This window comes from Enoplosus armatus, chromosome 21 (assembly GCF_043641665.1).
Source record: "Enoplosus armatus isolate fEnoArm2 chromosome 21, fEnoArm2.hap1, whole genome shotgun sequence".
Taxonomy (NCBI): domain Eukaryota; kingdom Metazoa; phylum Chordata; class Actinopteri; order Centrarchiformes; family Enoplosidae; genus Enoplosus; species Enoplosus armatus.
Window position 1 is genome coordinate 12,717,587 of NC_092200.1, and position 24,863 is coordinate 12,742,449.

A 24,863-nucleotide genomic window follows, 5' to 3' on the forward strand; every position below is an offset into this window, starting at 1 on the left:
AAATATTCCACAGCTTTGGATCTTTGGAACTAAGCATTTATTGATAAAACAGATGCTTCTGGCAAATGTAAAGGGTGAAATTTGCATCCACTTTTTTCCAAAATGTTTTAAATACTCTTTCCGGTTATTGTCTGTATCCAGGCTTGGTCCCGGACGATGGAGGAGGGACTGGGAATGTACTGGGAAACCACAGTGAAGCGGGCCAGCCAAGTTCAACAGGGAGTTCAAGGCTAAATCAATGCATATTTCCCTTTTAGTGGTGATGAGGCTAGCCAAATGCACACTCTTCCCTCTACGAAGGATCTCAGCCCAAATTAAATAGTGATTGGAAGAGTCTCCTCCATTGGTGGGTATGAATTTCACAAAAGATAATTTGCCTGCTTTACTTTCCCACAAATTCATATGGTTGAATTTCTTCTGCCTGCCTGAATTCATTGTCAAACTTATTAGCAGGGTATGGCTCGAAGCCACTGTTTGTCTAAGGCTGCTGCACTCGAAGGCCTTTGCAGACTACATGAGGAAACCTTGGCCAGCTCTTCTAAATATGTTTTTGCTGAAGTGTCCAGATATATTTTCTCTACGGTCAGAGCTCTGAGGCAGCCTTGGCTGGCTCTGTACATGTGTTAATGCTGAAGAGGTTCAGTTATTTTAGCAGCACATTTGATAGTATGTTGACATATGTGATATTCTGGCCAAACTCTGCGTCAACATAGGCCAATGTGTATTGTTCTGGTTTTAGTCGCCTCTGGCGTTCACAGTGTGTTAGAACATGCAATCCAATCAGTACTGCATTGTCTTTTAATATGACAGCCGTTGGCTTTACACATTCAATGCTGAAAATACTAGTTTGAAAAGTGAGAGTGTTCACTTGCTTAAATAATTGGTTTTATGGGCGTAAAGTAGTTATTTACATGAAGAGAAAGAAAATCACTAATTTACTGAGGAATTCAGACAGTTGAAAAATGAGAACCAATGTTTTGGAGGTTATTTGCCCTCATCATTGAAACACATCTGCCTGGCCTAAGGGTTTGTGGGGTAAATGAGCCTTGACGATTATTTTCATAAAAAGCAATAAAGATCAGTAATTATAAAAATGCCAATAAGAATTCATCTTTCAAAAATCTATAAAGCTATTAGGTCTGTAATTAAAAAGATGAGCTGCTAAGTCTGAGAAAATTGCATTTTCCTGCACAAGCGACTGTGAAGCCTCATCTCATGTTTGTTTTGCAAATTCTTCAACAAAAACATTAACTTTGAAATATTAATCCGATCCATGGTATTGATAGGAATCTCCCATTAAAAGGCAGAGGCCTGTACTTCATACACATACGCTTCATTAGCTTCACCTCGGCTGCAGATCCAAAGGGTCATTAAGCCTCCATCTTGACAATTACACACACAGACACATATACACACACACGCCCACACACAGTAAAGCAGATAAAGTGGCCACTGTACCTTCCAACCTGCTAAAATGTGTAAAATTACTCCTTTCACATGCTATCGCCCTAATGGTGTTATTAACACTGAATTACATTTTAAAGACCCAATCAGTACTTTTTGACTTTGAATAAATTACAGGTTTTTTCACATATATATATATACATAGAGATGACGGACGTACAGAAATACACATTTCGCATCAAAAAAGCTAGAATTTAACATATATATAACCAAACCTATCGTAGCTACAGCTATCAGGCTATCTAAATGTATATTCTTCAGTTTTGTTGAGATGCTGTACTTGGTTTTGTCAATATGTGATCGGGGTTACATACATACTGATCGACCTCTTAGCATTACAAGACCTCGGGCTTCTCTGTGTTATTGTCTCGGTGATTACTGATATGAATGCCATGTTCCCAGTTGGAGAAACTTCAGCCTGTAAATGTAAAAAATAACAAACTGTACATCATAATGAATTGGCTTTACTGGAGTTCCAAGAAATCTTACAAGGCCAGATTTGAATTATAAATGTTTACTTCTCATCTCTCCAGGACTCTGAAGCATTATGATGTTCGCCTCACATCTCAGACGGCTACACAACGCCTTGTTTGTGCCGAGTGTCTGTTTGTGTGTATGTACATCTCACTCTCATCCTAATGTTTTGATCGGGCATGTGTGTGTGTGTTCACAGTGGACATTAGGCCATCTCTCAAACCAGTAATGGGCTTTGATTCCCCAGGGTTGTAGTGAGATGGCCACTTCTTACATTAGCCAGTCAGGTATGACAGCGCCACGGCTTGCTTTCCCCTCGGCCAGCCTGGATAAATAATAAATGAAAGTGGTATTTCAGTCCTCCAAATCATCCGCAGGGTCAAGACTCCCTTCTCGCAGTGAACTTTGTAAGATGCGCCGAAGCGCAGCGAGATGCTAAAGGTTAGCGTCTCGGACAAGACAATCGTGCATTCGGCCTGCAAGCACAAGTAGTTTATAAACATCCACCACAATATCCACCCCCCCAGTTGTTGGTGAGGAGCTTCTTTTCCTGCTCCCGGTCTCTTCCCTCTGCCTCTGCGGGGGAATGAGGAGACATACGAAGAGGAAAAGTTAGCATTCTCACAGAGCATACATCTGCTGCTAAGCTGGCATTTTGTATTGATTTTTCCCGAAGCCTGTGATTTTGAAAGCTTGTAACAGAAGATGAGGTAAATATCATTTTATTTGCTCAAATGGTTTCAGATTGGATTGGATTGAGGTGAAAATGGCGGAGACAAGCAAATCTAGATGCGAAAGCAGCAATTTGCCATAATTGTCTTCGGACCTAGTACCGGAATATATTAGTGATGTTCTAAAACTGTCAAGCGAAAGACCCAGAAATGGACTGGAGTAAGTGAAGGCACTTATTCCTCTTTGACAAGTCTCTGACATGTTTTACTTCCTACTGACAATGTTTCACTGTGATGCAGTTGCATTTATCCTTTTGTAGAGAGCTCTCTTACTTAAACTTAAAGTATCAGTTACTCCAATACAAATTACATCCTTGACACTCACAAAGACTATGTCACTCCCGAACCCTGGATCTGTAGTGGACTCTGACGTCAAAATGTCGATACAAGTTCAGATCAAACTCCCATGGCCTAAATCACAGACAAACAGATCAGTTTTCTGCTGTATTTCAATGTATTCTAAATAAAACAAATTATTTATTGATTCTTGTTGTTCTCAGCAAAACTGTCTTCAAAAACAAAAGTGACATTTCACAAATCTCCATGTGTGCGAGCAAGTGGCAGAGCTGAGTTAATAACCACTGTTTATAACCCCGTCCCAGACAGCCATTCTGGTTCATTTTTCTATTTACCCTGGAAGGTGAAGTTAACCTTCTTCAGCTCATTGTAGCCAGAGGAGAATGGCAGAGATTAGTGTATTGGTCATGGTGATGTGACTGTGCATAAAGTACATGACAAGACCCAACTGCATGGACAAATATGGTCATTCCCTACAAAGCAGCTGCAATTGGGATTGTGGCTCACTATTTATTTGTCTTAGCGAATTGTAAAGAATCGTTTTTTATGCTGTTTATTGTTTCAACCTGTACATTGCCATTATACAGGACTTAATACCTTTTGTCCAATAAAACAAGTGGATAACGTCTGCTTTCTTTCTGCCTGTTGGCATATTGCCTAACGGTAGCACTCGGCTATTTCAGAGTTTTCCTTTTCTGTCTTAATCCATCCATCCATCCATCCATCCATCCATCCGTCCGTTCATCTATCCATCAATCAAGTGGGCTACTTAAGCCAGAAACTCATCAGAACAAAGCATTCAGCCTTGTGCGTCATTCCTCTTTTCATTAGAGGCACATACAAACCACAGTACGTGCTGCGTGTGTGTGTGTGTGCACTGTGAGTGCTTATTAGCAGCGAGGTCAGCTAATTATTTGGCCAGGCTAATGAATGTCAGTGTGCTTGTCTGTCTCCATGCCAATGGCCTGTACCTGATTGAGATAAGTATTCCTCTTCAACCTTCCTGTCATCTGGCATCTTGATTAAGGGACTGTATAGAATTAACTGCACACCTTTCTTTAACCTGTCTTATACCTAACCTACATATATTCTATATTATAGTATTTTCTTTGGCATTCAATGCCACAATTTTCTCCATTGTGTTCACAATGTTACATGCAATTTAACAGTAAATGCATGTACCATGTAGATATTCACATTAGTCTTATTATCAAATGCTGTAGAAATTCTCCTTTCATGCAAACTTCTGTACAGGGAATGGACTTCACAACTACATGTTCAGTTTTGTATACAGGTAGGCACTCTCTGTTGTCACTCATGAAATGAAGAACACTGTCATCAACATTCAATAGAGAGATTTAAAACGCATAGTCTGTAATTATCTATAATGGAAAAGAATTCAGTTGCCAAAGGTATTGTTCATATATATACAGGCTTGTCACAATTGAAAATGTGTGCAGAGAATGGTGTCATTATCATGATGGATGGGCCAAACCAAATTAGGTAGATTTGATAATAACAGTTAAATTACATATCCACTTACCTGGATGCTTAATGAACTGAAAGCGACATTGTCTATTATTCTTGTATCATGCATGATTAGCACTGTGCATGAATATGTCGAGGCTGCCTTAGCTGTCGCTCACTCCAAATCAAATGCAGGACTCTGCTATTGTGTGTGTGAGCGCTGGCTTATTGTAGCAGACACAGAGGAGATCTTGACTCTGTCAGTGCCAGCCATTTAGAGAAGGACAATTGTAATTGGAAAGTTTGATTCCAAAATTAGATAGACAGCGCTCATCATGTGGAGAAAAAAAAGGACAAGCCCATTCTTATAGAATGACTGCTAACATGTACTAAAATAATTCGGAAATTATACATATTTGTAGCTACAATTGATACAAATGACTGTGTTTTGAGAGGAGACGCATCGCATTTAGTCATACCTCTATAAATACAGTATGTCAATAAACAGCATGTGGATCCATGCAGAGAACCGAATATGTCCTTGACAAAGCTTGAGTCACACAGCAGCTAAAAGTGTGACTGATATGACTCTGATGAGAACTTCATTGAATAATAATAATTAATATTCTGATATGGGAAACTGCTGTGTCATGCTGTTTTTCACGAGTCACAATAAAGATGAATATTCTAATAATCTGTTGCCAAGTGGAAAACATGTAACCTTGTGTTTTTGTTTCATGCACTGATCATGTTTGTGCCTGGTATAACTATGCACATTATGAGCAATACCCTAAGATGTTTTATCATCATTATTATTATTATTATTATTATTATTATTATTATATTTCTAAGAGTGGTTTTCCTATGGAAAGAAAATCACAGCCATATAGAATTTCTAATTTAGAGGCTCAGTTCCAAAATTCTCTGCTTTCTCTGCTCCAAATATTTCCCCTCCATCAGTCCTAGTCCCTCTCTGGCTACCTCTGCAAGCCCCAGTTCCTAGGCCCCAGCATCTCTAACAAGCAGCGGATACAGCGCTGGATTACTGTAGGCGTTAAATCAATAGCTGCTGGTCTCCCAGGCACGGCTATAGATTATGAATCAGTGTTGGTGAGCAGAGCGCCATGGTGGCGAAAGGGAGTGGAGAGACAGACGGAGAAGGGAGAGAGAGTGAGGGAGGAAGAGGGAAAAATACTGATTGGTTGCATCGAAATGACGCACTGAGTCGTCGTGTTATCTTAAATATACAGGCTTTGAATGACAAATCTAAACGGGGAAAGGTACGACAATTCATTGAACTTTGAAATCTAGAATAATTTTTATTAGTTATTTGTATATTTACTATTTAACAAATAATTAAATCATACTGTATATATTTATCGGTCAGTGCCCTGAAGACTATGACATTTTCACATCACAATCACATAAACAGAATTGAGGCATACTGTGAGTGGTGAATTTGACTTTGAATCATGGTGTAATTGAAAGTGAACTAAGCATTGTAAGTAAAACTAATTGATTTAGCCACTGATACCTGCACCTTCATAACATTTACTATAATGATTAGGCTTTTAAGTTCATGGAGTATTCTCTTCAACTTAAGGACAATAGCAACAATCATTTGTAATTTAAGACAGAAATACAGGAGATGTGAGGTTTTCAACAGAGCCCTGCCAATATCTATATAACTGATCTATGGCAACAAAGCCCATTAACCTGTGCTGAACCTTTGGTAATCTCTGCAGTGAGCTCCACTGTTTCCAGCCCTCGGTTTAATTCAAGGCCCTCTGAGTCCTGTTTACAGATGGTATCTAAGTGGCTTGATTCAACTGCCAATGAATATTGGCATGTGTCTACACCCCATAGACCCTGCTATTAGGGGTGGAGACCACAGGGTTAGCCAAACACAAACTGAACATGACATCTTCCTCGCCTCTGCCGACAAACACACGCAAGCTCGCGCACTCACACTCACACATACACACACACACCTGTATGTCCACAGTCATGCATGTGCGAAAAGTGAAAAGAAAATCTTATCTTTCATGTATAACCCAGATTCTCAGAGATATGCAAGCACACATTTAGTGCTCAAAAAACTAAATCATACAAACACGTGCCCACACGCAAACACATGCAAACAAACACCATACACACACTCTACAACCTTGCTATAGGGCAGCTTGCTAGACCCATACTGCCCCCTGGCTCGCCTCACCTCTCTCTGTTTGTCGAGCAGCACAGACGCCTGAGGAATAACTTGTCTCCCACCACAGATTCAGGGTCAGATTACCCTGGACCAGCTCCCTAACCTTAGCCATTAGAAGGATAAGAAAATATCTGTTCTAGGATCAGTGGCTGGGGGGCTGGAGATGATATTAAGGAGCTGTCAGAGGTGACTGAGTTCAGGGTCAGGCCCTCGGGAGCCATGAGGTGGGAACAGGGTCGACCCAGGCTACCGTACAGCCGAGCCTGAGATAGAGTGAGAAAGAGAGCTCTGTGTATGCTGTTTCAGTACCAGCACTGAACTAATTTAAATTTTAAAAACGTACCTAGCTAATGCTTTTGGCTTAGCCACAGAAGAAGGGGACACAGCAGATTTAACCAGGAGTCAAATAATAATGAGTAAGTAAGTTATTAAAGTCATTAGAATATTAGTAATTACCCATTATCTTAGGCTGGTAATTACACCTCAAGATGTTTAAATAGGTTAGGTAAAGTATTACGTTGGAATGCAAAGCAATTATAAAGCACTCTGTGGTTGATAAGTGTTCTCTCTATGGATAATTGTAGAGCAGACACGGTGTTAACTGTTAGTTGCAGGGTCTGGTAGTCAGCTGTGTCTGAATGACTGACTCTCGGAAGTTGCTATTTCTCTCGTATGGAGCTGTCAAGGTCAGCGGACACACACACACACACACACACACACACACACACACACACACACACACACACACATACATACTTGCACAAGCACATTCACTTCCCGCCAGATATCACACACACACACACAAACGCATAGACACAGCACCAGAATGATTAATCTGTCAATCAATGCGCCCATTTCCTGCGGTGAGCCCTCCTCTTCTCCCTGCAAGGTTCTTGTGAACAGAAACGAGAGCTTGCAAGATTACTGTGTATGTATGTGTGTCACTTTTTCATCGTGTGTATGTGTGTTTGATTTATGCAATCAGAGCCTATTCACAACATTTTGCGCACCATACTGCTGTAGCACAGCTGAAATGCAGAACATTACATTGCGGTATCCAATCTCCTTATTCTACATCTCCGCCATACTCAGTGAGTTTTCATGGCATGTCCATTTCACTGCATGCTGGTCTGATGATGGCGGCTATGAGAGAGGTGATTGTTGAAAAGGGCCCTGACTAGTGAAGCCATTAGGCAGAAATGGAGTCACAAAAGATGCACAAAACACAGCAGGGGATATTGTGGCAGACATATGCATGTTGCACTAGTGGCTAGACTGGCTCTCATACTGTGTTTGGATGGCTTGTAAAATGCAAAACCCCCACAGCAGGCATGGTTGATGCATGCACTACACCCGTTTAGCTGTGTCATCATCAAAGGTCTAACATATAATATGAAACAACTTAATACATCCAAATCCATAACCTAAGGTCAGGGCAGGTGTTTGTGAATGGCTGAGGGACACAAAATGCTGATTTTTCATCTGCATGTAAGTTATGCAGAAGAATATAACTACTTCATAATTCCATGGTCAAAAAAGGACAAAAGAAAGAAAATATATAAACTCAGACTTTAACATCAGATATACAAGTATTTCACCAGCATAATTTTCTAGCTCCATCACATACATATTTGCCCTTTGCTGTAATGCAAATTGACTAATGAGATGAGCACAATTCATTCTGACATGTTGTTTACTGTATGTAAAATGTCTAATCATTAGTTTCCATAAATTTAAAGCATTTATTTCCCCTTAAGAAGATGCATAGTTTCATAATGAACTATCACGGTTCATATTTATCCAATTTATATTCTGCCATTAACTGAGCATAATAATATGCTAAATCAATATCATTATACTTGTAGCATCCAGATTTAATGAAGACTGCACAAGCTTATACGTTTAATTAACTGGTGCATTTAGAGTTTACTTTTCAATTTCATTAATTGTTTCTTGCAAATGGATATTTGGACTTATTAACAAACACTGCATGTGATATGATGATGGTCATTTCACAGTGTTAAAGTCTCTCTTTCTGTTGTTTATTTTATTAGTGTTTTTCATTTTAATGTTACAGCACATTAATTCAGAGTTTCAACTTACAGCTGTCTCTTGTAAATCAGCAGTGTTGATGTTCTACCACTACTATTACAACTACTACCACTGCTACTGCACTAATAACATGGAAAGTGTAAGTCTTCTAAAACCAATCACACCAATTTAATCTTATGTCTTATGTGCAGTCTTATTGTAATCCATCCTATTCCATTTGACTGTGAAGGTGTTATAAGAACATAGTGTTCAGTGATGGCTCATATCACTACCATCTCCAACTAACCACCTCTCCTCTCTCTTCCACATGCTCTCTCGTTTACTCCTCCACTTTCGCTCATTCTCCCCATCACTTAATCTTCTCAACCGCCTGCTGCCTTGCCAACGCTAATTGCAGACGACCAGTCCAGTTGAGGAGGGAAAAGTTGGAGAATCAGGGGCGAAGCCATTACTGCTTTATTGGAGGAGCTAAAAGAGTTAGCTTTATTCCACTGGATCCAATCCGCGTCAATCACATTGGGAAAATTGGATTCCTGAATAAGGAAATCCCATGAGGGAGGTTAGGCTGTCCATCTGGATCAGCAGAAGACACTTCTTCGTCTTCTTCTTCTTCTTCTTCTTCTTCTTCTTCTTCTTCTCTTCCTCTCCTCTCCCGTCTGTCTTTCTCTCCACTGAGATGCTGCGCGTGGCAAGGTTCTGTTCTCACTTTAGTGAACCAATAGGGCCATAATAAGTATTGATTAAGCTATTAGCCAACATTACCCAGGCACTGGCAGAGACTGTGTTTAGAATCAGCACCTCAGGAGTCACACACACACACACACACATATAGTTTTAAGGGGCTGATTGGAAGTGCGACCAGGTTAGTTAGTTAGTGAGGCGACTAAACTACTATTCTCTTATCCATTTCCCTCTGTCTCCCCCTGCCCCATCTTCTACCTCTCTATCTAGCCCTGTAACTGAACTCCAATCAAGTGAGGACACAGTCCAGAATACATGGTGTTCCAATGAGATGGGAGTGAGTACAACGCACACACACAAACATGAGGAATCAGATAAAAGTGGCTTGATTACAAAGGACAAGGTCATAGTGAGGAGTGACACAGGTTGGAGCCAAGCTATCAGAGTCAAGCACCACGCAAACACCTACAAGTAAGTGTACACACACACACACACACACACACACACACACACACACACACACACACTGCTTCATAGTTTCAACCAGGCATAAAAAAGAGGTGTTCAGGAAGCTTTTGAATGGAGAAGACAATATTTGGATTCAGTCACAATGCTAATAACTGTGTGTGTGAGGTGGACAGAGCCTTTCAGAGAGACGTTTATTGTGTGACTTTAATCACTTGACTGTGTTACACTTGACTTCAGCAGCGAAACAGAACAATAGAATGGAAGAGAGACAGGCGAGCATTAGAATTAGCTGCCACCTAAACTCAACACTACCATGTTTTGAATATGTTTTCCAAGAAGTCGTCAGATTGAATGATTTCCAATACATTGTCAGGACAAATTACCTCCACTTAATAAGATCCTTGGTGGAAGCAGAGGACGGCCACTCTGAGAGAGGGAGAGGAAACGACAAGTATTAATTTGGGATTTTTCACAAACTGACACTCTAGTCTCCATCCTCAGGCCCTGGGGCTGTGTCACTTCTCACCCATACTCACACAAACACACACACACACACACACACCCCACCGTCTCTCTCTGTCGCTCCCTCCTCCTTCCCCCTGATCATGGAAGAAATTCTGTGGCGTAGCAATTACCTAAGTCTTTTATCAGTCATTTCAAAGGAGGAAAATTAGAGCAATTGTGTCAGGATGGTCATATGGGCAGAAATTGCACACTTATTGGGTGCACTTACGCCTGTGACTCCGCTCCCTGCACTGATGGGGCCCATTGTTAGGGGACAGATCCTTCGAGGCCGCTGATTGGGTCTGAGAGCACAAGCCCCCCCCACACACACACATCCTCTGCACCCCTCCAAAGTCTCCCTCCCGCTCCAACAGACACCCCCCATTTCTCACCCCCACCAACCCACCAAGCTTTTGTCTTGCTTCTGCAGCCCCGTTCTTAATTGAATATAAATTACAGCAGTGCTTTGGTTTACGTAAACTATCATCAAAGTTAAGACCGAACCACCGTCTTCTTTGACAGATTATTCATTTGACCCAACTCCACTTGCCCCGCCTCAACCTGCTCCACCTCATCATCCACTTCCTGCTCAGCCACTCGCCATCCTCTGCAGTTTAGGATGGTGATGATTATATTTAGTTGTATTTTGAAAATACACCAGTGATTTGCTTCACACTAGATCACAGGAGAGTAATATAAAAAGCTTTATGTTTTCTTACGACGAGGAGCCTCTGTAGCTGCAGTGAAAGGCCATAATTGAACTACAGGAAATGCAGACATTTTGTATTTTTTCACATTTTAAATTAAGAGAAATAAGCTTCTGTTAAGAGCTCAGAATATCAGCAACGGACATGAAGTGACCTTTTTCTGAGAATTAATTTACCAGAAAAATTTTTAGATTTTAGATTTGGCGACCTGAATCCAGATCTTAAAGCCAAAATCCACAGTAAATGGTGATGCATTGCTTACTAACTGACCACATAACACAGGATCCACTGATTCAAACAGTAAATGCTAAACATGTTGAAACACTTCTGCCCCTACCCGACCCCAGAAGATGATAGGCCACTCAGCCAACGAGTGAAGCCTCTATGTAATAGTAACTCTGCTCGCAAGGATCTTTCCCTAAATGCTAACTAGATTCAGGCAGTGAATCCTAGCAGTAAATGCTAAGTCTATGGCTTAATCGTCGACTCTAGCCCCTTCGCACCGCAGGGAGCTGCCAGGCCTCTCTATTCCCACTCCACTGGCCACACATCTCCACTCAATCTGTCTTAGCATATTGATTTCCCAGCTGTCTCGTTGGTTCCTAACATAATTATGGCTGGCTGTGCTAGGGGCACAGGCGCAGGGCTAATACATTTACACCAGGCCCCATCAGCACGGGCTTATATTCATGTCATTGGGAGAGGCAGGAGATTGGATGCCCCTAAGAGGCAGATCTACTAAGAGAATTTGGGGGGCTTTGCTCTAATGAAAAAGGGAATTAGCTGGCTTGACCTCCGTCGCATTGCAAGATCAATAGCAACGTCCATGAAAATATTCAGTGGAAAATAAAGTCAAAAGAAGTGAAATGACACATCTGTTAATAAAGATGTGTGATCACAAACAGTTTATTTATGCTATCACGTTTCCCCTGTTCTCTATATGGGATGCTAATGTGAACCTCTGAACAAAGCTTACTGCTGTGCATGAAGCGACTTGGACATTTTTAAATAAACTTACAGAAATACAAATGAGTGAGAGCTCTTTGATCCAGAAGTTATGTATCTGTTTTCTTCGCTTACCAAAGCATTTTAACTACATATATTGTACGACTGTTTATTTCTGTCGCTTTCCATAGAATACCTGAGCATCTTTACTCCTATAACCTCCCATGATTTTTTATTTATTTTCTATTCCACACACAGGATAAGGCAGGAGAAAGGGAAAAAAAGGAAGAGAAAAGAAGGTCACAGTCTATCTGTTTTGCTGTGCCTAATTGTTGTCAGAAGCTGACCTAAAACGCAGAGACAGTATTTTTCAAAGTCAAGGATGAGGTAGAGGAGGGGTGGGCAATTCATCACGCTATCTCCCTTCCTTCTCCGCCCACCGTCCGGGACCAGTGAAGGTCTGCTAGTTATTTAATTCCATGGATCAGGCCCTTAATGGCAAACTCCAGCCCCATAAATTAGACATGCACTCGATTAGGATGTCTGGCTTAAGAAGCAGTCCTAGGTATGATACTGACGTGTAAGGTCACCCAGGCTTTCTCAGACCTACTGCAATTAATGGTCATTAGAGAAAAGGTGAGGGTGGATAGAGTTGGAGTCTGTCAGCACCTTACAGGTTGTTGTAGTAAATAGAGATACATGAACATACTGATCATGCTGCGCTTGAGAACAAACTTTCGTAATGTTTAAACAGATTGCAATTGGCTGAAGTGCACTCATGAATCAAACTTGAACACTTAAACAATCAGTGGCACTGTGGCATGAACAAAACTAGTCCAATTACAGTTCAGGATAATACAAATTAATGTTTAGAAATAATATAGGCATCTGTTTGAAGCTGTTATTGTAATCAAAGATACATTAATTATACTTTAAATGCTGCACTACACTGCTAGAACAAAGCTGTGGTGATGAGACGACTATACCTACACAGGGGATACGTGTGTACAGTTCGTTTGCAGCAAAGTAAAACGCCCGCCATGGTGTGGGCGCATTGGGGTTGTGATCAGCATGGTGCTGGGCTTGATAGGCTGCCTTCTATTGTCTTCCTTGAAGCACATAAAATACATGTGACACATTTTAATGGCTGTAAATGCACTCACTTGGGCAAAATTACTACCTTCTATTTATAGTTTACTATTAGGGCCTCCATATACCTTAACACCATAGCAACAACTAGTCTTTCAGGGTTCTTATTCACAAACTACATGAGCGAACAATGCAGTCAGCTCAGCGGCCATTTCTTGGCTTTTTAGTTGCTGTTGCGCCCCACTCCTAATTCTGTTTTATTTCTGAGGGCGACAGTAAGGTTTTCTTTTTTTCTTTCTTTGCCAAATTTCGTGTATTTATTTATTTATTTATTTATCAATCTTTTATTTTTTGTCTTGGTGGCATTTTGGACAGTCCCAAGCATTTGCTGACAGTTATTTTGGCTCCTGGCAGCGCAGACATTGACTGTCAACGGGACGTCTCCTTTCTTTTATTCATTTCTTCTTTCCTGAGAGATGCTGCTGAATGCAAGTCAGCCTTTTCTCCCTGGAGGGTTGTGGGTGGGTGGTGGGGAGGACAGTGGTGGTGGTGGGGGGTGTGTGTGTGTTGGGGGGGCAGACAGGAGGGATGGTGGAAAAGGGCTGCGGGGAGGGGAGGTGATAAGACATGTCGGGAAGGTGTGGTGTGGTGGACCGTCTCATTCTCTCTCTCTGCTGTGTGTTTAGCTGTAAATTGTGTGTGTGTGTGTGTGTGTGTGTGTGTGTGTCGAGGGTTATTCAGGAGGACACTCTCCTGACCATCAGATCAGCCTCCATTCTGACATTCCTGCACTTCCTCAGCCTCAAAACACAACCACAGGCTCAATGAGTGTGTGTGTGTGTGTGTGTGTGTGTGTGTGTGTGTGTGTGTGTCTGATACAACAAAATATACTTACTCTATGTCTCTGTATAAAACAGTTACTATATATCTGTGAGCACAAAAAAAATGTGTCAGAGCTTGAAAAAAAATTATAAGTGCTCATGTAGCTGCGTGCGTGTCTGCGTGTGCGTTATGTGACCTGTGTGAGTGTATATTCTCGTCTGTGTGGGCATAATTGGGATGTTGTGTGTCAGGGGAACACCAGCAGTATTTTTTTTTTCTGAGCAAGCCAGTCAGAGACCATAATGGGTGTTTTTGCTTGATGAAAGCCTCAAAGCAGAGGTCCAGTGTCTGTTTTGATAAAGGGAATGTGCATGCCAGTGAGTGAACCCTGCATTGATGCTTGGATAAAACACATGATCAATAAAATAAACAGTACATCACCTCTATTAGTGACACAACAGCAGGATCAAGGTATGTGGAAATGGAAGCAGAGGGCCTGGCAGGACTGCAGAGGTTTCACATTTTTAGGCAGAATTAGATGCTGCGGTGTGTATTGAAACTGTGTGATTGCTGAACACAAAGTACTATGGAGGCAGGGAGTGCTGAAAAAATACACCAGCAAATAATAAGCATGCCATGCTGCAGCTGCTAGTAATAATGACTGAAATCACATTTGTATTGATGATTTAGCTTCACAATTAGATACAATATTACATTTGAAACAGGAAATAACATACCATGTTGACAAGTAACATAAATGGGCTGATTTGACAAAGTTGTCTACGTCTGCCAAAAACAGAAAGAGAAAAAAAAGCCCAAAGAACTTGGTCTTAATGCAGATACTAAAAGCCCTGAGAGTGGAGTTCCTCAGTCAGCCAAATTGATTTCTGTTTGCTCTCTTTCTGTTTACAAGGTGTGCAGATTAATTTGCAACATGCCCCAACACATCCACAGCTAAACCCCCCCTCCCAAAAAAAAAAAAATCAAGGCAGCTTTTCCTGAAAGCAGCGGAGATGAAATAATGACAGCAATTAGATTACTATTCTTAAGGTTCCATTAGTCAAAAATGACACCCAGGAAATCACACAGTGCATTCTACCCTAATGCAATAAGGTGCCAATTATAACACTCATGTGGAATAAGTGGAATCCGCTCCCTCTGTTGGCTGAGGAGAACACAAATCATCATTACCGTGTATTTCTTAATGCTATCTGCACTGAGAGGCATTAAGAACAGACTAATAAGTTTAGCCCTTGCAAACAGAGTGCAGCTGCATGCTCTATTCTCTCACTCCTTTTCCTTCCTTTTCTCATCTGCTTTTTAGATCTGTCTGCTTGTCATGCTGCTGTATCAGTGTTATGTTTTCCAGTCCATCCGTCCTTCTGATTGTCCTTCCATTTGTCTTCTACTAGTCTCCTGTCTCTCAAGGCCCAAATGGTTGTCACATAACAAACCCAGATATGAAGTGAGTCCATCTTTGGACAGTGGCCTTCAAGCGTTTGCCTGTAACTGACTTCACTTCAGAGCATGCACTGTGAAAACAAAACACTTTTTTCAACTTGTTCCTGGTGCATCTGGCCTTTACAGCTGTGCAAAATTTCAGTTTATAAAATTAAGCTGCTTGTATCTATGATCTGTAACCTCTGTGTATGCACAAACAAAGCAAATACACAGAGCTGACCTAGGCAGCAAACATTCACCAAGCGTTGCTGCCGCTTTAAGCCAACACTGATTTCAAGCCATCAGCTATAAGCTCGCAAAAAGCTGGCAAGCTAATAACATTGTCTGACTTTGCCACCAGTGGCCTGCTAGTGGGCTGTTAGTTGCCTGCCAGCTGGGAAGGGCATTAACTGCTAAAAAGGATCCTGTTGGGCGAGAGCAACTTTTCCAAACTTCATCTCATTGGATGAAAAGACAAAAAGAAGGAAAGAGAGTTTGATGGCAGTAAGGCAAAGCCATGGGGAATCTCAGACGATGATGAAAGCAAACTCTCGAAGAGCCACAAAACACCACACACCCACTCCATTACATCAAGGGGCAAGCAAAGAGAATTATAATAACACTGCCTTTTCTTTTTTAATTAATGAAGACTGTTATTTGGTAGGAGGCAGGGCAAGCTGTAAGGGATCTTGGATGATTGGCAAACATCAAACAGAAATGGTGTGTGTGTATGGGTGTGTGTATGAGAGTATCTAAGCCTGCATGTACACATGTATGCAGGGTGTGATTGTGTGAATATGATTGTGTTCGCCACACATGCACGCGTGTGTGTGTGTGTGTGTGTGTGTGTGTGCTTTTGCTGCCTGCTAGGCCAGCTTGTTGCCTTTAGTAAATATGCCCATCAGTGGCAAGCGGACTTTGGCGTTTGTCTCCTTGTGTGAGTGAAGCCTCTGCTTTTCTGCATTAACGATTGAAGAGGGGGAAATGAGGAGAGGAAAACATTATTCATACAACACATTATACAAGTTATGGAAACTTTGAGAACTTCCCCTGTTTCCACTGAAGGTGGTTTTAATAAGGTTCCATGGGAGTTGGTGCTTCAGGGTGTTGACTAACGGTGTGTGAGTGTGTGTGCATACCATGCATGTGTGTGTGTTTGCGGGTACATGTGTGTATATCTCATGTCTGAATGAGTGTGTTCAGTGGTGGGGCGGCACATGGTATGTATTACACATCAAAGAAAGGTCAGGCTCAAACACAGAGTCAGGCTAAAGGTTAGGGCACGGCTCTATATAGAACAGAGAGAAGGATGGGGCTTATCAAAGCTATCACTTGGAGAGAGACTGCTAGAGGTCACCAAACCCTTGACATGACGTACAGATCTAATGTCTTAGCCAAAGATCAATACGACTACACACAGACAAACCAGATAGGCTTAACATCAGTGTAGCCCCTACAAGCCACTGAAACCAAGCCCTCACTCCCTCAACTCCAGTGGAAGAAGAAAAGGATGTGAAATGAAATGAAAAAAGACAAATAATCAATTAAACAAGAGCAGAGGAATGAATAAAAGAAAGGTTTCTTTGGATGCAAACGAGTGCTGGGAAAAAGTGTTTCTTCACAATTTTGAAAATTTGATGGTGATTTTTCGGCGTGCATGCTAAATGTATTCACAGCATCAGATGGAATAATGCGATGAATAATGCAGATCAGAGGTGTTGAGAGATCATTGCAGTGAATTAATATGCAGCAATGTTGAGCCTGAAGTAGACAGACAGATCGAAAGACAGACAGATAATAGATAGATAATTGATTGATTGACTGATCGAACCTACACACTCTTTCTAATGCACTCAATGGCTAATCAGTTGACTTTCACTGTACTTGTCTCAGGGCTAAGTAAAAGTGAATTACCTCCACTGACAGTTAAAATGGCTATGGCCTGAAAAAAAAAAGAGAGGAGGCATCATCCTTCTTCCTTGTGACTTCCATTCGCCTCTGCGTTCCTGAAAGTGACAGGACGCAGTGTGTTTTTGCTTACTCATCAATATTTCAGAGCACTACACATGGAATGCTCCAGTGACTTTGAATATAGGGCCCGTGCGTACACCTCTTCTCTCTTCCTTAGTGATATGACATCAAGTAATGCGCAGTGAAAGTTGAAAAACCAGTGCATCAAGGTTCCCCCTCCCCTCCTCACCTAATGAAATCTGGGAGAGAATTGCTGGAAGACGTTAGAGCCTTTATAAAAAAATCAAGCGCAAGGAAACACAGAGGAACTATAGGATATGTGAAGAGGATTGGTATGGAAGGTAGTAGTTCTAGAGAAGCTAAAGGCTAAGCATTTGTCATGGAGGGACCTGTGTGGCATGCATACACTCTTAAACACACAGAGACACAGAGGTATTCATATATGCAAAGCTCCAGGGAGTTACCCCACATATTGATAGTGAAATCAACCTTATTTAGAGTGTGCAGAATATCCATCTTTGAAATTGCTCCAACAGACGCACTCTTTTTTGATTTTAAAAAAAGTATGAATTGGGAGGCTCCACTTTATCCAGTTGGAAACTCTCTCTGTCACTGTTTGCATGAGAATGGAAATTTATGGGAGAGAAAACACGTAAGGGTTGCATTAGTGAAGGCTGTCCTGTGCTTGTGCATGTTTTTAAGTGCACACGAGTGCTAAAGCATGTGTGTGTGTGCGTCCGCAAGCATGTGCGCTCTTGTGTGTGTCATTTGAAGCGTAGAGTCCATTTATCAAGGGCAAAAGGGCCCCAAAGTGTCAGAGACTAATGGACGTGGCCCCATCTACTCTCTCCCCCCGTTGTGATCATCCTCAGAAATTAATTAGAAATAACGAATAGACAGTCTTTTTTCACTCCACTCTCATTTATTACAATGGTAATTGCTCTTCCCTCATTGTAGGTTAAGTCTTTAAACACTGTCTTACATCAAGACATGCTCATCCTTGCCATCTATAATTCATGATATACTTTGCACCAAGCAAAGCTGTTAAATATTTAGTGAATCATTGCCTTAAACTTAATCACCCTCTGATAAATGCATGTGTTTTTCCCCCTCGCTCAGCCCCTCTTGCTTTCTGCTCCCCAATCAAGAGGATACACACTCCAACTAGTTGTATAATCTATTTTTAATTTCTGCATCGGAAATTAACATAATACAACTTAGCATAATGTATTAATTACAGTACATTGTTAAGTGCTACATTATGTTTCTGTGAAACAAGCTATTATCATTGTACTTCATGAAGTATTAAATCTAATCCATATTTAAAGAATGCTTAAACATTAATTTGCTAGACTTGCTGCTAATGTCTTTTCTCATCAAACTCAATTTTCCCACAACTGTTAACTAGCAGAAAACTCTGAAGAGTTTGCACTTAATCCTGTTTTACACGGACTTCCTGTTTAGCCTCAGAGAGTTTTTATATGCCGCTTGTTGTTTTTTGTAACATTGGTGCCAAAAATGTGATGGTACAAAAACATTCCTGGTTATATTTAGTTGTCACCGAGGAAACTGTAATTCACTTCACTGGATAAGTAATAGCTTTACTTTTTCTGGAAAAAAATGGGTGGTGATGAAGGCTTGTGCCTTTGCCAAAGCTACAGAAGGTAAATCGTATAACTACATCACACTTACAAGATCATCCATTTTAGCCATTTGACATAATAAAGGCAACGCTATTGACAACATAAGTTTTGTCTAGAGCTGAAACGATTAGTTGATAAACAGAAAATTAATTGTCAACTATTTTGATTGTTTAAGTCCTTTTTCAAGCAAAAAAACAAAACATTCCTGAGCCTCAGCTTTTACATTTTAAAGGATGTATTTGTGATAGTGAACTGAAGCTCTTTGGGTTTTTGACTGTTGGTCGGACAAAAAAAGAAGTCGTCACCTTTGGGCTTGTGCTACTGCTTTCTGACATGTATATAGGCCAAGTGAGTAATTGATCAATCAAGAAAATAATTGTCAGATTAATCGATAATGAAATGAGTTGTTACTTGCAACCCTAGTTTTGTTTTAAGGCCCTCAAGTCTTCAAGTGCTCCTCCTGCTGTTTTGTGTTTCCTTTTTGCAGGTAGAGATGGGCGGAGCCATCCAATTTGATCACCACAATTTCTTCACCTGGGCTTAGGTTATTTAGGCTGGCTCCTCATTCTGTCTCTGTCTCCCTCTCTTACCTCATCATCTAACTTTTTGGTTTGGTTTCTGGTTTTGGTTTTGTTCACAAAGTTATAGCTTTGTTTTCCTACTATATTTTAAAAGACTTTCTAAACCCAGTTTTAATTTTGTTGTACAAAAGTAAAGTTTAGTATTACTATTCTATAATTTGACTTTAGAACCCAATAAATGGATTAATCAATCAATTGTCCGATATCCAGTATGTAAAGCTGTTAGCCAGCTCTTGAGTGTAGTAGTATAGTGTCTGTAATAGTTCACAAAGGATCGGCATCCTCTTCCACTTTCCTGTCACTGAGTAGAATAATTGTAAAATAAAACTCATTTTTGAATGCTGTACCGCTCAGGATCTGTAGCGCAGTTCCATTTCTTCCTATTTTGACTTCCCGATTTACACCTAGACTGCCTGTCATTGGTGGCAGAGATAATAGGCGGGTACTATAAACAGTCTTTCACATTATCATAAAATCACAGATGTAAATACATACACATTCTTTCAACGCCACCTTCCTTCTCTCAAAAGACAAGAGTACATCTTTAGATTCTAAACACCTTCCTCTCTTCTTGTCTTTACTCCCTCCTTTCACTTCCCTCTTTCTCCCTCTCTGAGGCACTCCATCTTCCTGATGTTTAATTCATCACACTTTTCCATCATCCTTCCACCTCTCTCTGCGGCTCTGTCAGGTAACAAACAATGAGTTTTTGATGTGAATAATTTAATGCGTGTACTGCAAATGCCGGCGCTCGGCATTACCCATGCTGCACACTCTGCTGTCATTAAGACACCTGATTTCCCCCAAGATTCCTCTCCCCGCCTCGTAGATGAAAAGGTAACGCACATGTCGAAATTTCTCCCCCTTTACATCTGGGGAGGAAGACTATATTTTTAGACAGGCTAAATGAGACAATGACGGCAGTAAGCAGTGAAAAGAGAGAGGAGAGAAAGACAGACGGAAAGAAAGCAAAGGTGAGAGTAAAATGAAGGGGAGGGGTGGAGGGAGAAAGTGACTGTTTCCTCGTACATGTTTTTCTTTTTCTCTCACTCTCACCCGATGTCGCAGCATCAAACGCTAACCCTGCTTTCAAAAGCCCGCGGAAGCATTGATTCAATATTTTCTCCCCCGTGTTGCTGTGATCCTGAAACTGCTCTCTGGCTAGATCTAGACACACGGAGGGAAAATGACGGCGGCAACATCAAACGCAAACGTGTTGTGGATAATAACAGACACAGCCTTCCTCTCTTTCTCTCCTGTCTTTCCTCCCTTCTTACCGGCCCTCCCTCCCTCGTTCCTGAACTCCCTCAGACATGATACATGCCATGAGCTGTATGCATATGTTGTGGTGACACCAAATGCCAAACAATTAATGGCTCAGCTCCTCCTCGCTTTTTTGGTAATGGGAGTGTATTCATTTCTGGGATCATATCTGTGAGCCTTATCTTTCTTTAAGCGAGAGAAAAGAAGGGGGAGAAAGAAAGGGAGAGTGGTGGTGGCAGTAGCATAGGAGCAGCAGTATTATTTGAATTACAGCAGCAGGGCCAATACAGACTCATCTATCCTATTCAGCCCTCTCCCTGGCCATTCTGCAGACAGACAATCAGCGCACACTGGGACTGGCGAATGAGGATCACCTCCACTGGCAGCAGGGTCCTCCATTTCATTAAAAAGGATTTAAAAAAAAAAGGTGGAGGGATGGGGGGGGCGAAGAGAAGGGGAGGGAAACGGGGGGGGGTTGACAGTGACAGAGATCTGGACAGATATGAAGGCAAAGGGCAGTGGGTTTTAAAAAATATGAAGGACAAGGATGGAGAGCAGGGTGGATTCAGAGGGAAAGGGGAGAGCAATGAGGGAGATGTGGTCAGATATGAAGGCACAGGGTAATATGAATATAACGCTTTGTGTCTCTGTGACGTGGAAAGGAGAGACAGAAAGGAAATAAAGAGGGTGCTATGCAGTGAAGGTGGGTATGGTATTAATAAGCCATTGTGGGGATAATTGAAGAATGGGGGGGCTCTGAAAGCCTTTTTAAAACCAACTCTCCCTTCAATCTTTGATTCACTTTCATCACCTCCAGTGTGGCCACTTTGATTGTGTGAAATCGGCAGGAGGGCCTTCAATTATTGCATCTCGTCTGTGGTCTTCATGCACAGAGACACACATACATACACAGTGACGCTGACACACACACACACACGAAGGCAAACATGCACGGAGACACACTTGCCGGATGGCTGGTGTACACATTTGAAAAAGACATACTCTGGAACAATGTGAACGTACACTCTCCTCTTCCTTACACACACACACGCGCACACACACATTATGACAATCCCTTGATTTTATCCAAATGACTGGGGAGAAGGAGCGAGGGGAGAGCTGATACACAATAGATAGAAAGAAGAAAGCAGCGGAGACGGAGAAGAGTGTTGATTATTCTCTTTGTCTATTTTGTCATTAGCAGATGGGAGCTCGATAATGTAGTGGGTACTTAATGGCGGTCATACAATGGAAAATGAGGGAGAATCCTACACATAATGACACAGTGAATAGATTGGAGACTTAACACATGTGTGAGCATGTGTGCAGAGTATTCTACAGACACTAAACATCCCCCAAACATTCATAAGCATCAAAATTGGATTGAATAGGAGTTCCTTAGAAATGCATGCATGTGTGTATGTGAAAGCATATATGTACAGCATGTGCGTGTATGTGAATATTAAGTGTTGGTAAGATCAACTGAGACTTTCACATCCTAGTCTTTGTGAGACACAAATATGGAGGACCACTGTGGCAATTGCATCAGTCCCTATCGGTGTCTTTCCACGTCTTTTTCTGTCTCTCCTACTATTCGATTCCTCTTAACCCTTACTTGTAAACAAATACATTTGTCATGAAAGACTCGGAATACATCATGCATACCCGCACATACATACAGACACACACACACACACACACACACACACAGCTTTCACTGAATATAGACTCATTCTAGGTCATGGACGGCTCTAAGCCCTCTTTAAACCGAGCCTTTATTTCCCCTGTTGCTCGCTGGGAATGTGTGTGTGTGTGTGTGTGTGTGTGAGCACATGTATGTGTAGATGCCTGTGTATACATATGGTACAGTGTGAATGTGCAACTGGATGTTTGTGTGTGCTTGTTGGTGCGTTGGTTTTCTTCATCTTAATTAAAAGTGAGGTTCCACCGAGTCCCAGTCACAAAGCAGCCACTGGGAATATTTCTAATTATTTCCTACCTCTCACATCCCGTTCACTCTTCTATATGTGATTAGTGACAGCGACCGGAGATTAACTGACAGTGTGGTGTATTTGCACACAATTACAGTTTGTCCAAGTTGACAGAAATCACTCTGTATGTGTGTGTGTCTCTGTTTGCATGTGTGTGGAGCCTTTTTGTCACATGCAGAAAAGCAGGAAGTCAATGTTGAACTTTCTTTTATTGCACAAAATTCTGTTACTAGTATTTTCTTGAAACAAATACAAACATCAAAACCATCAATCCCCACGTTTCCTACCAGCAGTGTTGATGTTTTGAAACTCAACTGTCAACAAACTGAGGGAATGTACCTTTACACACACACACACACACACACACACACACTGACAGACATATATGCTCATACAGGACATGCATACACACAACACTTGCTGACATACACCCACAAAAACACTACAGGCATGCATGCTATACAAATCACCCCATATATTTTTAATATACACCAGAGGAGTACAAAGCACTAATAGCCTGTCTGCTTGCCTTGCGTGATTTAGTGAGCAGCATATTAAAAACCGAAGCTATTCATTAATATGTAAACTAGTGTGCTGTCATTAATATGGGGTTGGGGTCGAGGGACCAGGGTGCAGAGGGGGAGCTGTGGGGGCGATGGAGTCAAGGCTGCCAAGCCTCAGCTTGATTGAGTTCAGCAGCATCATTTGATAAGTGTGTGTGTGTGTGTGTGTGTGTGTGTGTGTGTGTGTGAGTGTGTGTGTGTGTGTGCGTGTGTGTGTGTGTGTGCATTTTTGTGTGTGTGAATGGTTATGCATGTCTTGTTGGCTAGCAATGGTGGTTGTTTGAGAATTTGCCTGCATGTGTGTGTCAGTGTGTGTCTATGCATTTGCATGTATCCTTGTGCATGTGCCTTCCCGAGGTCTCCAGGTCCCCAGGGTGATTAAAGAGAATAAATATGCTTGATTACAAATGTCCTACCTCCCCATCAACTCCCCTAATGTATGCAGTTTAATTGAGCGTCACAAGTAAAGTATGAGTTATGGAACGAACAGACAGGCCAATATCTCAGAAAGGCAGAGAGGGGGATGGGGAGAGAGAGAGAGAGAGAGAGAGAGAGAGAGAGAGAGAGAGAGAGAGAGAGAGAGAGAGAGAGAGAGAGAGAGAGAGAGAGAGAGAGAGAGAGAGAGAGTGAGTGTGTAATATCCTTCATTTGAAAAAAAGCTAATCTTACAAAATGCTGGTATCTAAATTAAACGCATTACACAATAGAGTCAAAGTACCAGAGTACTCAGTCATATCAACACCTATACATATCCATTCATACTTAAGAGTTTATTTATAAGGGATTAATCACTTCCATTTCTTCAACATTCCTACCATGGTATGTCTCATATATTCAATTCATTTCAATTCTCTTCAGTTCAAAGGGGCTTTATTGACATAGGAAAGCAAGTGTGAAATAAAAACATGTACATAAACAGAAGAACCATGATTTTGCTGTTAAAAATATCTAAATACACAAATGCTGCTTTTTGAAACAAAACGTTTGGTGCAGATACATAATTTTAACAGTCATCAATGTGTACTTTTTACATTCATTGCCCTGTGGCTATCAAGTGAGATCACTTGATAATCAGCTTGGTCAATGGGCCAACTTTGCTGTATCCATTTCTTTGGACTTCCTGTTGATTAAGTACGAGTGTCTGTCTTTGTATTTTCACTTAGTACAGCCTTACAGCTCATTCTAACTACCCCTTTGCTCCAAATAACTGCAATTACTAGTTAGCCCTAAAAGGACATAGACACCTTGAATTAACTCTTTGCTTTCTATAAAATCATGTGTAAGAATGATCTGAAGCTTACAGTAGATAACTCAGGTTTTTACTCTATATCTGTCCCAAGGTTGTCTAAACGAGCAGATGCAGAAGCTTTCTTAGACTAGCTATAGTGTGAATCTCTATTCTGTCAACCAAAGAGGGTAGCCAAGTGGAAATTGACTTATTTGAAATGTTCATAAATTATTACTTTAAAATGTTCATCTTCATTCAGATCCCTAGTAGCAA